Source organism: Schistocerca americana, chromosome 7 (genome assembly GCF_021461395.2).
Source record: "Schistocerca americana isolate TAMUIC-IGC-003095 chromosome 7, iqSchAmer2.1, whole genome shotgun sequence".
NCBI lineage: Eukaryota > Metazoa > Arthropoda > Insecta > Orthoptera > Acrididae > Schistocerca > Schistocerca americana.
This window is the reverse complement of record NC_060125.1, coordinates 179240296-179255024: the sequence shown is the minus strand read 5'-3', so window position 1 is coordinate 179255024 and position 14729 is coordinate 179240296.

Below are 14729 nucleotides of genomic sequence, written 5' to 3'. Positions count from 1 at the left end.
CCTCTTGTCGATGCCTGTTCAGTAGTATGTGTATTCTGACATTGGTCTCGCAATATATATATTCATTACCGTCGTTTCTTGTTAACAATATCAGCTTATTCCCAAGACTTAGCAGCTTTCACTCAGTTAATACTAGGTAGAAATCCAATCTACATTTGGACAGTACTTTTCTGACTCTTGTGCAGAAAGGTATGCAATATACCGCTGCATCCATTTTCAAAAAGCTACCTCAAGAATTCAAAAATTTTAGCAGTAATCCACGCGCCTTCAAATCGAAACTGAGGAGTTTCCTCATGGGTCACTCCTTTGATTCTGTTGAGGAGTTTCTTGAAAAAGTAAGTTGATTCCAATGTTACATAGCTGATTGCGTTTACTTAAACTTACTGCTTGTCTTTTTTAAGTTCATAAACATTTTGTTTTATCTGTTATTACTTTTATGTTGTACTTTCATGTACTGACTTGGTCCATGACCTTGGAGATTTGCTCCTCAGTTTGGTCCTACCCAAATAGAAATGTAAAATAGATAAAATAAAATACAGAATAACTCCAACGTGATTTTAGGCAGTCCCTATCTATCTTGTAACTGTTCCTCAGTCTCTGCCTCGTCATTCCAGCAGCTTTGTGTATGTGACCATTCCAGTTTAAGTCGGAACTGAGCAGAAGTCGGAGAGCGCTATATCTACCACCTTCTGCAACCTGTGTAGAAACAGAGAGAGCTGAGTGAACGCGGCAGGACCGTGTTTCGACCACTCAGTAGAAATGAGAACATGTTGTCGCAGCTCCATCAACCATGTACAATGTGTAAGGGCAGCGCCAAACGAAATTATCTCCTGCAACATGAGGTAGTAGTCGAAAAAGACGGTACAAGCAGTTACCGGAACAGGGAGAAGAACGAGGATTTTGCTACTGCATTGCGGATGTTTGCTAACTATGTACAGGGACTACAGTCTGAAGATGATGTGTGTCTCTTAGGGTGCATTCACGACTGTCGCCCAAACATTCTCTCTATCATAGTATGTTGTACCATCCAACAGACAATAAAAAACTACGAACTATAAAAACTCTGGCCCGAAGCTGCGATACCGGTCCTGTTTTAATGAACAACAATTTTACCAGCTGTAAGCAGAGTTCTTGCTAACATGAGGCAACATGCCCTGCATTAAAAAAAAGAAAAGGAATAGAACTCTTCACATTTCTCAACGTTTATGTAGTCATACCTCCCGAACTTCGTATCGTACGGTGATATAATTTTGCAAGTTCATTCGACATGGTGTGTGGGTAGTATCAGCAAAATGTGTTGAGAATATGTTAATAGTAAGGAAGTAACAAATTAAAATGACATGCCTGGTACTGTAGTTTTAGTTCATAAACAGCAAAAATATGAAAATCGCTAATCTTTTTCCCTTTCATAATTTTGCATGTGTGTAAGGGAAGGGGAGAGGAGGGGTGGGGTGGGAGAATTTCATCGACAAAAAGTTTTGAAAGGGTCTGAAATTATGTATAATCTTTATTGTGAGTCGCTAGTGCTCTCATTCTCAAATACTGAATAAATGTAGTTGGGAAATTTCCGTGCCACGAGTTATGATGCGTCAAAGAAATTTCTAACTTTAATCCATGATTTATTATATTAAACCTTTATATCTTTCAATAAGTAGATTATGACAGCAAAAACAGACACAAAGCCCATACTGTAGTAGTACAAGTTTATGTGCCAACTAGACCCGCAAGTGATGAAGATACTGAAGAAATGTATGATGAGATAAAAGAAATTATTCAGATAATTATGGGAAACAAAAATTTAATTGTGATAGTTGATTGGAATTCAATAGCAGGAAAAGAAAAAAGGACAAATAGTAGGTGAATATGGACTGGGGGAAAGGAATGAAAAGAATTTTGCACAGAGGACAATTTAATCATCAACAGCACTTGGATTAAAAATCATGAGAGATTCTGAAGACATCGGAAGGTTTCATGTTGATTATATAATGGATAATGGTAAAACAGGGTTTCAGAACCAGATTTTAAATAAAAAAAAACATATGTATCAGCTGATGTGCCCTCTGACCATTTATCTGTTATGAACTGCAGATTAAAACAGAAGAAATTGCAAACAGATAGGGAATTAAGAAATTGGACCTAAGTAAAGTGAAAGAACAAGAGTTTGTTAGGAGTTTCAGAAGGAGCATTAGGCAACGATTGATTAAATACAGTAGAAAATGAATGGGTTAGTTTTAGGAGACGAAATGGTAAAGGCAGAAGGGGGCCAAAAAGGAAAAACATAGGCCTAGTAGAAATCCTAGGATGCCACACTCTGATACTCCCTTTAACTGATGAATGGAGAAAGTATAAAAATGCAGAAAATAAAGCGGGAGTAAGCGAATTCAAAGTCTAAAAAATAAGTCTGACAGAAAGTGCAAAACAGCTAAGCAGGAATGGGTAGCGGCCATATTTAACTATTTAGAAGCATATTTCACTAGGTGAAAGGTTGATACCGTCTACAGGGAAATTAAAGAAATCTTTGGGGAAAAGAGAAGCAGCTATATGAATATCAAGAGTTCAGATGGAAAACCAGTCCTAAGCAAAGAAGGGAAAACTGGTAGAAGGAAAAATAGAGGTCTCTACAAGTAAGATAAACTTCAAGAAAATGGTATGGAAATAAAAAGGGAAACACTGATTGAGTGATACGCTGTTGTAGCCTATCACTGATCTTATTAAATCTGAACAATTAGCAAGCAGTAAAGAAATCCAAAGAATTAAATTAAAGCCCAGGCAAAACAAATAAAAACTTGGAAGTTTGCCTATTAAACTGTAATTCTGTCAGCGACAGCAAAGGACTTGGAAGAGCAGCTGAATGGAATGGACAGTCTCTTCAAAGGGGGATAAAAGGTGAACATCAACAAAAGCAAAACAAGAATAAAGGAGTGTAGTCGAATTAAATCAAGTGATGCTCAGTGAATTATATTAGGAAACGAGAAACTTAAAGTAGTAGATGAATTTTGCTATTTTGGCATAAAAACGACTGATGTTGGAAGAAGTGAAGAGGATACAAACTGTAGACTGACAACGGCTGAAAAGCGTTTCTGAAGAAGAGATATTTGTTAACATCAAATATAGACTAGTGTTGGGATGTCTTTCTGAACGTATTTGTCTAGAGTTTTGCCACGTATGGAAGAGAAACATGAGCAATAAACATTTTAGTCGAAAAGAGAAAAGACTCTTTCCAAATGTGGTGCTTCAGAAGAATGCTGGAGATTAGATGGGTAGATCCCATTGCTAATGCGGAGGTACTGAATAGAACTGAGAAGAAAAGCAATTCATGGCACAATCCGACTAGAAGAAGGATCGGTTGATAGGCCGGATTCTGATACATCAAGGGATTTCCAATTTAGTGAGCAGGTTCAGAAGGACGTACGCTGCAGTAGCTATTTAGAGACGACGAAGCTTGCAGAGGATGGAGTAGTATGGAGAGCTGCATCAAACAAGTCTTCATACTGAAGACCACAACAACAACAACCACATTATGACAGCATTTAAAAATTTAAAGTTCGGTTAATAATTATATGAAGTATTGAAAATCAAATTTTTGTTTCTCTTGGAAGCCATTAAATAGACAACCTGCAACTGGAAGTGGCTGTCTGGGTCACTGTTTTAGCTGTGTAGTAATATAGATGATCGGGATCAATAATGTTTAGTGTAAGGAACTGCATTACAACTAACAAGGTGAGACAAGGCCTTCAAAAGGCACAATGTGCTCTGATGAGACTGCAAAAGAGATAGTCATATTACCGTTTTTGTACCATGCAGAGCACCATTTTTAAGTTCATTGATCATGTTCATTTTGACACAACGGCACAAATTACCACAAATGCAGTGAAACATGATAACGACATTGAAATAAACCAGACGTCTTGTTTATACATTTATTCATTCCTTTAATTTCATCTTGTATGTCTTGAATCAGCCGGCCGGGGTGGCCGAGCGGTTCTAGGCGCTACAGTCTGGAACCGCGCGACCGCTACGGTCACAGGTTCGAATCCTGCCTCGGGCATGGACGAGTGTGATGTCCTTAGGTTAGTTAGTTTTAAGTAGTTCTAAGTTCTAGGGGATTGATCACCTCAGAAGTTAAGTCCCGTAGTGCTCAGAGCCATTTGAAGCATATTGTCTTGACTCAAAAGGAACACAAAACATTTTTACTGTCTTCGTATAATAGCTGACAAAAGATGGTAACTACTTACATAGTAGAATACCAGTGTCAAACTCAAATGTAATCGAAGTTATTAATTTATTTTTACAAATTTTAAATACAATAAAATTATATGAAAACATTTTTACCGTCTTTGTATGATATATGACAAAATGTGGTAACTACGTACCCAGTAGAATAATGTCAGTGTCAAATTTAGTACAAATAACTTCAAAAATGGTACGTAGTTTATTATGGTACTCAATTATGAGGCCCGCCTCCGACTGCAAATTTTTTTAAAACTCGTTTTTCGGCGAGGTTTTTCAATTTTGTTAATGAAATAGAAATACTCATTGCCAAATAGTTATAATCTGAGAGATTAAAATGATTTCATTTTAGAGTACAAGTACTGTAGTAAATGGTATTCCATAATGCCCGAACTTCAATTGTACGCATTCCAATAATTCACTTATCTTAAAAACGCATGTATTTCCATTAGAAATACTTAGACATAGAAACAGTAATTCAGCGTGTAACGTAAATGTACAGAAACTTACAGAAGTCTTTCTTATGTTCCGATGTCATTGAGATACTAATTCTGAATCAATGCAAATTCGCGACTTGGTAGTAACGTACAGTGAAGAGTACAACAACATTCTCTCCCTTTATTACGGTTGTGAAATAGTTTTATTTGTTTCGCAGGTGCTCATAATTAGAAGAAACGTGTGTCTGCAGTTGTCTCCCGGACAGGATTGTGACTTTGAAGAGCTCTTTTTACGTGATTTGGCTTCATGTCTTTGTCAGTACCGTACCGTGTGAGGGTGTAGTCGAAATGAGTGTTACTCAAAGTAACGAGCTGGCTGGAACGCGGTGGCGGAATGTGGGACTTTTCTGCTGCTTTGTTTCAGAGCTTTGAAGAGACTGTATAGGGTCGAGGAGCGCGTAGCAAGACAAAAAGGTTCCTCTGTCCACCACATCACAACGCCGCGCGTTCCACAGGGGGGCGAGAGGCGAATATTTCGCAGTTCGCTCCTACGTAATCAAGAGGCAACTTGTTCATTAGGGAGGCGCTGGTAGTTTGAGTGTTCCAGAAATGCCAAGAATACACTTGCGATGCATCAAGGTTGAAACTTTTCTCTCAGTGTACTGCGAGGAAGTTTTAAGTGTACACAAAATGCCTCTGTGTCCTTACCGTGAATGTTTTCTATCCAAACGGGATACGGCACCAAACAAATTGACACAAATAGAAGTATGAAGCTGAAAGGTGCGTCGGGCTAATTTTATTTATATTCAAAACCTCAGAGGAACAAATTACAGTGTACAGCGACTCACTATTGTGGAGTTATGTTCGTTTAATTACAGTATGTTAATTCGTGTTTTAGATCGAACGAGCTTTTTAATTCACATAAAAACCATCTCTGTCACCAAATAAGTTTTAATAACTCAGTTATATACTAGATGCTAGAAGGTATCAGATAGATTATATAATGGTAAGACAGAGATTTAGGTTCAAATGGCTCTGAGCACTTTGGGACTTTACTTCTGAGGTCATCAGTCCCCTAGAACCTAGAACTACTTACACCTAACTAACCTAACACATACATGCCCGAGGCAGGATTCGAATCTGCGACCGTAGCGGTCGCGCGGTTCCAGACTGTTGCGCCTAGAACCACTAGGCCAGAGATTTAGGAACCAGCTTTTAAATTGTAAGACATTTCCAGGGGCAGATGTGGGCTCTGACCACAATCTATTGGTTATGAACTGTATATTAAAACTGAAGACACTGCAAAAAGGTGGGAATTTGAGGAGATGGGACCTAGACAAACTGACTAAACCAGAGGTTATTCAGAGTTTCGGGGAGAGCATAAGGGATCGGGGAATGGGGGAAAGAAATACAGTAGAAGAAGAATGGGTAGCTCTGAGGGATGAAGTAGGGAAGGCAGCAGTGGATCAAGTAGGTAAAAAGACGATGGCTAGTAGAAATCCTTGGGTAACAGAAGAAATATTGAATTTAATTGATGAAAGGAAAAAATATAAAAATTCAGTAAATGAAGGAGGCAAAAGGGAATACAAACGTCTCAAAAATGAGACCGACAGGAAGTGCAAGATGGCTAAGCACGGATGGCTGGAGGGCAAATGTAAGGATATAGAGGCTTATCTCACTAGGAGTGAGATAGATACTACCTACAGGAAAATTAAAGCGACCTTTGGAGAAAAGAGAGCCACTTGTATGAATATCAAGAGCTCAGATGGAAACCCAGTTCTAAGCAAAGAAGGGAAAGCAGAAAGGTGGAAGGAGTATATAGAGGGTCTATAAAAGGGCGATGTACTTGAGGACAATATTAAGGAAATGGAAGAGGATGTAGGTGAAGATGAAATGGGAGATACGATACTGCGTGAAGAGTTTGACAGAGCACTGAAAGACCTGAGTCTAAACAAGGCCCCAGGAGTAGACAACATTCCATTAGAACTACTGACGGCCTTGGAAGTGCCAGTCCTGACAAAACTCTATCATCTGGTGAGCAAGATGTATGAGACAGGCGAAACACCCTCAGACTTCAAGAAGAATATAATAATTCCAATCCCAAAGAAAGCAGGTGTTGACAGATGTGAAAATTACCGAACTGTCAGTTTAATAAGTCACAGCTGCAAAATACTAACGCGAATTCTTAATTCTTTACAGAGGAATGGAAAAAGTGATAGAAGCCGACCTCGGGGAAGATCATCTTGGATTCCGTAGAAATGTTGGAACACGTGAGACAATACTTACCTTACGACTTATCTTAGAAGAAAGATTAAGGTAAGGCAAACCTACTTTTCTAGCATTTGTAGACTTAGAGAAAGCTTTTGACGATGTTGACTGGAATACTCATTTTCAAATTCTAAAGCAGACAGGGGTAGGGAGCGTAAGCCTATTTACAATTAGTACAGAAACCAGATGGCCGTAATAAGAGTCGAGGGATATGAGTGAAGCAGTGGTTGGGAAGGGAGTGAGACAGGGTTTTAGCCTCCCCCCGATGTTATTCAGTCCGTATATTGAGCAAGCACTAAAGGATACATAAGAAAAATTCGGAGTAGGTATTAAAATGCATGGAGAGGAAATAAAAACTTAGACGTTCGAAGATGACATTGTAATTCTGTCAGAGACAGCAAAGGACTTAGAAGAGCAGCTGAACGGAATGGACAGTGTCTTGAAAGGAGGATATAAGATGAACGTCAACAAAAGCAAAACGAGGATAATGGAATGTAGTCGAATTAAGTCGGGTGATGCTGAGGGGAGTAGATTAGAAAATGAGACACTTAAAGTAGTAAATGAAGTTTGCTATTTGGGGAGCAAAATAACTGATGATGTTGGAAGTAGAGAGGATATAAAATGTAGACTGGCAATGACAAGGAAAGCGTTTCTGAAGAAGACAAATTTGTTAACATCGAGCATAGATTTAAGCGTCAGGAAGTCGTTTCTGAAAGTATTTGTATGGAGTGTAGCCATGTATGGAAGTGAAACATGGACGATAACCAGTTAGGACAAGAAGAGAATAGAAGCTTTCGAAATGTGGTGCTACAGAATAATGCTGAAGATTAGATGGGTAGATCATATAACTAATGAGGTGGTTGTTGTTGTTGTGGTCTTCAGTCCTGAGACTGGTTTGATGCAGCTCTCCATGCTACTCATGAGGTGGTTGTTGTTGTTGTGGTCTTCAGTCCTGAGACTGGTTTGATGCAGCTCTCCATGCTACTCAATCCTGTGCAAGCTTTTTCATCTCCCAGTACCTACTGCAACCTACATCCTTCTGAATCTGCTTAGTGTATTCATCTCTTGGTCTCCCTCTACGATTTTTACCCTCCACGCTGCCCTCCAATACTAAATTGGTGATCCCTTGATGCCTCAGAACATGTCCTACCAACCTATCCCTTCTTCTGGTCAAGTTGTGCCACAAACTTCTCTCCTCCCCAATCCTGTTCAATACTTCATCATTAGTTATGTGATCTACCCATCTAATCTTCGGCATTCTTCTGTAGCACCTCATTTCGAAAGCTTCTATTCTCTTCAACTATTTATCGTCCATGTTTCACTTCCATACATGGCTACACTCCATAGAAATACTTCCAGAAATGACTTCCTGACACTTAAATCTATACTCGATGTTAACAAATTTCTCTTCTTCAGAAACGCTTTCCTTGCCATTGCCAGTCTACATTTTATATCCTCTCTACTTCGACCATCATCAGTTATTTTGTTCCCCAAATAGCAAAACTCCCTTACTACTTTAAGTGTCTCATTTCCTAATCTAATTCCCTCAGCATCACCCGACTTAATTCGACTACATTCCATTATCCTCGTTTTGCTTTTGTTGATGTTCATCTTATATCCTCCTTTCAAGACACTGTCCATTCCATTCAACTGCTCTTCCAAGTCCTTTGCTGTTTCTGACAGAATTACAATGTCATCGGCGAACCTCAAAGTTTTTATTTCTTCTCCATGAATTTTAATACCTACTCCGAATTTTTCTTTTGTTTCCTTTACTGCTTGCTCAATATACAGATTCAGCAACATCGGGGAGAGGCTACAACCCTGTCTTACTCCCTTCCCAACCACTGCTTCCCTTTCATGTCCCTCGACTCTTATAACTGCCATCTGGTTTCTGTACAAATTGTAAATAGCCTTTCGCTCCCTGTATTTTACCCCTGCCACCTTTAGAATTTGAAAGAGAGTATTCCAGTCAACATTGTCAAAAGCTTTCTACAAGTCTACAAATGCTATAAACGTAGGTTTGCCTTTCCTTAATCTTTCTTCTAAGATATGTCGTAAGGTCTGTATTGCCTCACGTGTTCCAGTGTTTCTACGGAATCCAAACTGATCTTCCCCGAGGTTGGCTTCTACTAGTTTTTCCATTCGTCTGTAAAGAATTCGTGTTAGTATTTTGCAGCTGTGACTTATTAAACTGATAGTTCGGTAATTTTCACATCCGCCAACAACTGCTTTCTTTGGGATTGGAATTATTATATTCTTCCTGAAGTCGGAGTGTATTTCGCCTGTTTCATATATCTTGCTCACCAGATGGTAGAGTTTTGTCAGGACTGGCCTTCTCAAGGCCGTCAGTAGTTCCAATGGAATGTTGTCTACTCCGGGGCCTTGTTTCGACTCAGGTCTTTCAGTGCTCTCTCAAACTCTTCACGCAGTATCATATCTCCCATTTCAGCTTCATCTACATCCTCTTCCATTTCCATAATATTGTCCTCAAGTACATCGCCCTTGTATAGGTGGTATTGAATAGAATTGGGGAGAAGAGGAGTTTGTGGCACAAGAAGAAGGGACCGGTTGGTAGGACATGTTCTGAAACATCAAGGGATCACAAATTTAGCATTGGAGGGCAGCGTGGAGGGTAAAAATCGTAGAGGGAGACCAAAAGATGAACACACTAAGCAGATTCAGAAGGATGTAGGTTGCAGTAAGTACTGGGAGATGAAGAAGCTTGCACAGGATAGAGTAGCATGGAGAGCTGCATCAAACCAGTCTCAGGACTGAAGACCACAGCAACAACATATGACATGGAGCTATAATAAGCTGAGAAGGCGTTACACAGCTACGCTACACGTTGCTTTCAAGCAGGCGACGCCATATTGGGTGCCCCAAAACAGTAGCAGACTACTATTTACAACTGCTTCTTATTCTTGCTGTCATGTGGACGCAACATTTATTTTAAATAGTAAATGTTAAAGTGCTTTCGTTAATAATATGGTATCAGGGAGGCGTTTATGGCACTTTTCTCGTCTTAAATTCATATTTGATCGCGTAATACGGTACATTTAGCCTTGTTAAAGTAATTTTATTTATGTTATATCTGGAATAAACAAGAAAGGAAGTATGTGACGTAACTAGGCTGCTTTCGTGATCCAGCATTTTCATAATTACGAAGTGACGAATCTAAAGGTCATTCTCTTCTATAGCAACACGAAATATACGACGTTGGCAGAAAATTATCAGGGATAAATACAGTGATCAATTTCCTCAATTTGTGGTGATATCAAATAAGTGAAAAACACAAATTCGAAAGAGAATATAAAAGTCTAGGAAGTAAGCGTAAAGATAATTGTTCCCTGTAAAGTTACTTAAACTCTTCCAAAAATTTTCCTTTTATAATATTCTGTAACTATTTTCTTTGCCTTCCCAGTTCAAAAAATAAAATATATTGCGTGATAACAATTCTATTCGTCATTCTAATAAATCATTCCACTACTCTCAGATATTATAAAGGGCAGCCAAATGGAAACGAGACAGATCGAAAAAAGTAAATCAGCTGTTTATCATTTCAGAAGGTATCGCCGTAACTTGCATGGGGGCTTAATTAAATAAATGAAAATAATTTTTTAGTTTTTCGTAACTGTAAGTCCGATTACGAAGTCTCGTAAACGGATGGCCCTGACTAGTTTTAGTACGCAATCTGACTGCATAGAATAGCAACAAAGAATGAAAGAAAATTTCCGTTAACACAATTAATTAATTAAGTCCCCAGCAACTATGAAAGCTACGAAACAACAAGCCACAAGTGTCGCTGTTCTGTGTGTGGAAGTGTGATTCGATGTACACATCTGGCACGGTTCTTCTTCAATCAGACAATAAATTTTAAATACCATTTATACTGAAGTAATTAAAAAAATGGAAATACTATAATTGCGTAAGGAAACCAGAATTACACTCTAATACAAGAACACAAGCCAGATGCTTTGTTGACTGAACCTGTAATGACGCATTATTTAAGACATTGAAATAATAAAAAGAAAAGGGAATTTTTTTACCTTCATATATATTGACGAAAAGCACTCTGATCATTACAATATCTCCATTCGAACAACATATGCTGTCTAGCCCATCAAACAACTGCATAAAACATGGAACAAGAACTCCCTACTACAACATCTCAACACCGACTCACTACTACCACATCTCGATAAGCACTGACTACTGCCACATCTCGACAAGCACTCTCCACCACGACTTCTCGACAAGAACTGCCAGTGGAGGCGGCTGAATAATACTCTTTGGCGCAATCTCTGGCGCTGTGGCTCAGTGTAGCCACCTTTCATATGCCCTTCCTCCACAGGCCAGAATTTGATGGTATTTTTGCCAGCATTGGTGGTGAAAATACCACCAAATTCGTCCACAAAAATACAGACAAAAATAAAAGCGTAAATATCACATAATTAGATAAAATTTTGGCTTTGCACTGACCTTTCAAAAACCTAATATATAAAATACAGTAAGCAATACAAATTCTTTCATACATGTGACTGTGCATAATAGTTTACACAATACACAAAAAATCAGTTTATACAAATGTTCACATAAAATGCTTTCAATGATTCCAAAAAACATGTAGTTGATAGTTCCAGCAGTAGCACCCAGCAATGGTCCACAGGTGCAAACAGCAAGAAGTAACATCATTTCAGTAGAGACAGTTCCAACAGTGGCACCCAGCAATGTTGAGTAGGTGCAGACACCGACAAGTGACATCATTTCAATAGAAGCAGTTCCATCAGTGGCACCCAGTAATGTTGAGCAGGTGCAGACAGCAACAAGTGACATTATTTCAGTGGAAGCAGTCCATCAGTGGCACACAGCATTGTTGAACAGGTGCAGAGACCAACAAATGACATTTCAGTAGAAGCAGTTCCATCAGTAGCACCCAGCAATGTTGAACAGGTGCAGACACCAACAAGTGACATTATCTCAGTAGAAGCAGTACATCAGTGGCACCCAGCAATGTTGACCAGGTGCAGACAGCAACAAGTGACATCATTTCAGTATAAGCAGTTCCACTAGTGACACCCAGTAATGTTGAACAGGTGCAGACAGCAGTCCATAATATTCACTATCACTAATCACACTGTTCATCAGAGTTTATCAGCAGAAATTAAACATGTCCTAGTGGCACCAATCATGTAGAAAAAGTGCAAGTAACAGTCCATAATATTCACTATCACTAGTCACACAGTTCATCAGCAGAAATTAAACATCTCTAAGTGTCACACATCAATGTTGAACAGGTGCAGGTGTGAACAACAGTTTGAATGCACACACAATTGCTTTTACAAAATTATTATCAATGCTCTTACACTAAACATACAAATTATAAGAAACACACAGATGATATCAGATAATTGTCTTATTAACTATTACAATACACAAATATCAGTAAACCTATAATATTTATGGGTGTCAGTGCAAGCCACAACAAACAAGTAAAATAATATTTAGGAGATAGGTCGGTACCAATTATCTGGGATTAGGAAGGGAAAACACACAAAACACACTCACTCATCTTTCGTCCACATTAGTGCTACTGTGTAATTGAATAGTGTTAACTGTGTAAATGCAATTCTGTCAAAATTTGATGTTCATCATGTGTATCAAGTAGTAGTGGCAGCAATGTATAACAGTCAATAATAGTTAGTCAACGTCATAGCCATCATGTCAAGACCAATGTTTGCCAAGCCAGATCAAAATGTACGGTTGCTGAACATCTGTCAGTGTGCCAAGATATGCAATTACTTCCTCTCTCCAAAAAAAAGTATGTACTGCTTATTGATTTAACAAAGTGTGTGTAGACAATCTTCCTTCCACTTTAGTGTGCTAGTCTGCCATCTTCATCTTCCTTGTTCCATATTAACCAACAAAAAAAATATGCTCCTCACTTACTTTACCTCTTATCCACCAAAACTCCAATAATCATCAGCATCACATAATCTTAATACTTCAATAATACCTCTTACATCGATACATATAAATCTTATCATCAATATCATTTATCTTACCTCTTGTCCACCAAAACTCCAATAATCATCAACTTCACACAATCTCAATACCTCAATAATATCTCTTCAATACGCCGACACATATAAACCTTATTATCAATAGCATTTACCTTACCTCTTGTCCACAAAAACTCCAATAATCATCAACTTCTCACAATCTCAATACCTCAATAATATCTCTTCAATACATCGACACATATAAACCTTATCACCAATATCATTTCACTTCCATAACAACTCTTTCCTCTAGTCAGTCTCCTCGAACAAGTACAGATAAAATCCTAAAGCAAACTTCATCATCCCATACAATCCGAAGAAACAACGTCAACACACAACCTCTGTGTAATCCATCTGAGCCAAATCTTCTACTCATTATGAATTATAAAGTACATTTTGGTTACCTTGTCCATCATTAAATAAAAGAAATGCGTACATGACCTCTAACAGACTTTAGTTTGAATAACTTTCAGTAAGTAAGTACGAATACGTAGTGTTAATGATTGTAATATTTCACAGTGTGTACACCACTTCAAAAATTATGGCAAAACAGAAGCAAACATGTGGAGTATTTCTTGTGTCAAGTGTCACTTACTATTTCAATTGCTCACGAAGAATGCAGTGTAATAACTGTTAATGGTCTAACCCTAGTGTTGGTATGTCATGTCGTTAGCTTCCTTCCTATTAGCATAAACTTGTACAGCTTCCATAAAACCTCCAGCTCATGTGACTTCTATGAAGTTTCTTGTACCAACGTCGTTCGTAGAATTATAGCAGTTCAGTTTCTTATCTTAAAATATAAAGCACTGAGCGTAAGCAAAACATGCAACAGCGAGTAAATGTACCAGTGGAGAACAGAATGTCAACCAGTGGATGCAGCACAATTCCTACAACGAGGCTCTGCCAAGCAAACAATCTATAATTAATACCATAGTGTGACCTAAACTCTATGTTTGTACACAGTATATCAGCCTTTATATATACCAAATTAAAGAGTAGTTATGACAACAAAACAGAAATGTGTAAATATGCAATCCATACGCAAAGCAGCAAATATATATCTTACATAATAAACAGGTCATTAGCATCACATCACCATAAGCAAATAAATGTTCATATGAAATCTTAATAAGTAAACATGAAGGCGCCAGCAGATAAATCACAAAGTATAACTTACATACATAACCATATCAGCACATTTAATCAGGTGACAATTATAATTTAAATAAATAAGCACAGCAGGCACATAATTAAAAAAAATATGATATCAGTGAAAAAGCAGTGCAGCCAAGCGATGCATAATATACACAAGTAACAACCCTGTTCATTAATCAATCATTGTCAAAACCAGTTAACGTACGCAAGCACGTCGCTTCACAAGTAAATTCATAGAACATGAAATTTAGCACAAAGTATGAATCACATAATCGCGAGCAGCAAATTACGTCTAAAGTACGTACGTAAGTGGAAATCTGTAACCTGAAAAATGAACTCAATTAATAGTTACCTTTTTAGTTTATTACTTTCTTCTTCGAAATGACATTCTCCCTGAAAATTTCTCGATAGCAAGTCCTCTTAACGTCGGACACACACAGAATTTACCTGAAGTTTTTAAATATTTTACACAACCGTATCCTGAAAAATACTGAACGTTAATAACATAATTCATCAAGTCACTATAGCTTTATACTGAATTTAATTGGAGAAATTAGACTGTGTATTTGTTTACGGCTGT